Source organism: Elaeis guineensis, chromosome 13, assembly GCF_000442705.2.
Source record: "Elaeis guineensis isolate ETL-2024a chromosome 13, EG11, whole genome shotgun sequence".
NCBI classification, from domain to species: domain Eukaryota; kingdom Viridiplantae; phylum Streptophyta; class Magnoliopsida; order Arecales; family Arecaceae; genus Elaeis; species Elaeis guineensis.
This window is the reverse complement of record NC_026005.2, coordinates 72060537-72063542: the sequence shown is the minus strand read 5'-3', so window position 1 is coordinate 72063542 and position 3006 is coordinate 72060537. Positions and strand designations below refer to the sequence as shown.

General features: G+C 44.6%; 1 pseudogene; it reads left to right on the top strand.

Moving 5' to 3' along the window:
- The first annotated feature begins 661 nt into the window (after positions 1-661).
- Positions 662-2680, top strand: LOC140853457 (ninja-family protein 1-like; annotated as a pseudogene).
- The last annotated feature ends 326 nt before the right edge of the window (positions 2681-3006 follow it).

Genomic DNA, 3006 nt, shown 5'->3' with positions numbered 1-3006 from the left:
AATTTATTCAAAATATAATAATTTTTTCTTTTAGATAGTTCGTAATGACTTAATAATAGTTTCTATTTTAATATTGAACGTCGAATGTTGACGGCGTTATTGATACGTTAACATAACCGGGTTTTGGTGGAGGGCACTAGCTTCCGTCCTAAGAGAGATGCTTTACCACACGTGTCGGATGAATAGAGGCGCCAGCATAGAGATTTTTGTACGGTAGTACCCGTACCGTCCGCGTTACTCGATGGATTAATTGGAAAAAATCCGACGGTGGATCATTCCACCCGCATAGGATATATTGTGGGTTGCATAAAGGCAAAATGTGGGGATTATTAGTTCGGGGTGGGAATGGAAGACAGCTAGAGGGAGAGCAACGCATCGGCCGATCGGATAAAAGAGCGACACGTGTGAGAGGGTGCGGGACCTCTGCCTTTATGCCACGTGTCTCAGGACAAGCGCGAGGACCACGATTGCCGCTCGCGAGCCGAAGCGTTGCGCCGCTCGTTCGGCGACGACTCCGGCTACGGGCTACACCACGTGTCCCCTCTACCGCCCTCCAACGGAGACACGTGGCGCAAGGAAAGCTATTGCGGGACACGGGGAGGGGCATTTCCGGAATCCCACAAAAACTTCCAGGGGCACTAAGGAGAGGCGCTCCCTCGCTCCCTCTTCTATTTTTTCTCTAATTCTGATCTCCCAAAAATCTCTCTTCGTTTGTTCCTCCCGCTTTCCTTTTCTGGTTTTCTTCGTTCTATAGGAGAACGCTTAGATCTCTTCTCTGTTTCACTCTTTGTTTTCTTTTTTTTTTTCTTTTTTGTTTGTTGATCTCGTATCATGGCTTGTTGCTTTATTTCGCGGTATTTTCTGCTTATTTCTGCAAGTTTCTCGTAAAAACCTGAATCAGAGCCGAATCTGCAGTCATAGGTTCTTGTATCTCGATAAAAAGATCAAACCTGTGAAAAAAGATGAAATTTTGGTAGAAATACTGTAGCTTTTCGCTTTTTCTCTCCGTTTTTTCTTCCTGTTCGTTAGTTTTTTAGTTCTTCGTATGCTTGTTCTGGTTCGATGGAAGAAGAGACGAGTTCGCGGAATGCGAGCTATTCGAGGGATTTGCTGAAGCGATTTGCGGGCAATAGCTTCGCCTACAAGCACCCGGAGGCAACCGGCGGGGACTCCGACGAGATCGAGCTCAGCCTCGGGCTCTCCCTTGGCGGGTGCTTCGGCGCCGACCCCAAGGGGAAGAAGCTGTTCCGCTCGTCCTCGATCGCCTCATTCTCGTCGTTGCCGACGGAGCCGAGTTCCCGGTGGCCACCGTCTCAGCAGGACGAGCTCTCTTCCGACCGAGACCGAGGAGGAGCGAAGGAAGAGAAAGGAACTCCAGAGCTTAAAGAGGTTAGAAGCTAAGAGAAGAGGTCGGAGAAGAGGAATTCTTTGAAACGGGGGACGAGAGTGGATGAGGATGGGGAGGGAGGGCAGAGCTCGGCGGCGTCGCCGTTGACGAAGGTGGGGAGCTTTGAGGTTGGGCTCGATGGGGGCCATGGATTACCTGGCGGTGGTCAGTTCGGAGGGGTGTTGAACGGGGCCAGTCCTCCGGGGATGCCCGGGTGGGCGGCGAGCTCCGGCCAGGTGGCTTCTTGGCGATGTCGCAGGGATCGATTGGATCGCAAGGAAGCAGCTCCTCCTGCATATCCGAGCACGATAGCCGGCCAAAGCAAGGTATAAGATCTTGTCTTGCTTTGAATTTATGTCCACCATTATCGCCCAATTGCTTCACAAAAATTGGTTCTTTTTTATCTTGAAATTTTTGTTTGATGGTGAATGTTTTATTTTTGTAGTATACTGTTGATTAATGGTTGGATTGGAGTTGGTGTCTCTCCTGTTCAATTAAGCCAGTGAGGTTGGGGAGAAAATTATGTTATCATTGCTTTACTTCCCACAACATGGGGAGTTATTTAGAGGGTGGTTGGGTCCTGTCATAATGGTTACTGTGGGTGGGTGGGTGGGTATTTTTTTTGTGCTTTTTTGTTAATTGATTCTGTTTCTTTAGTTGAAAAATGATAATTGATGATCTTTTAGGATGTTTTTACACTTCCCTCTTCCACTGTGCTTTTCAAGATTTCTTTTTTTATTTTTTATTTTTTTTTATAGATTGTGTTTTCTTCAGTGTACGATGTGCTAGTTGCTGAACTTTTTTAGGAAAGTAATTGTTGATGGAGGTGGGGATGGGTCTCCTTTCACTGATTCAGGAGGTGGATCCTTTTATCTTGCTTTCTGATTGCTAATATGCCTTTGGTTTCTTGGTAAATTTTTACTGGCTGATTTGTTTTGATTCTTATTGAGTCCAGTGTCATTTTGTGAATCTCTTGACTTCACAAAAGATTGGAAGGAAATGTTGAAGGTTATTTAACTGATCTGATACCCCAGTGGGAATCATTAGGAGCTTCAAGTAATAACCTGTTGTCTTGCTGAGAACTATGCTCAATTTGATTAAAAAATTAAGGATTTATATGTTTTTTCTGATGGCTGATTCCTTCCCGTAACCACAAGGCCTTGCTTTTTTTATCCATTTAATGGAAATTATAATGTCGTGTTCGTAAACGACAGATATCCGACTCTGCGAAACCATTGGGTGAGGATCCAAACCAGATTGAGAGGGGTGGACTGGAGAATTAAGCAAGCCTGGGTGTGCAATTTCAATGCCTCATGTCGAATTATACCTGTAATCTAATTTTAGATTCTATTATTCGAATGTGTTTGATAATTAGCAGAGTTTCTCTCCATTTTCAAGTCCATATTGGTACTGAAGTAGTAGCCACAAATTGCAATGCATCTGTTATCCATTTCTAACTTACTATTTATCTGATAATAGAAACTACTTGGGATGGGGAACATACTTTATGATATGCTAAGAAGTATCTCCATGACAACGAGGATGTTGAAGTGGGCTTGTAAGTACGACGTATGGTATGCAGCATAGCTATTACTATATTTGGCAATTTGATCCCTTTC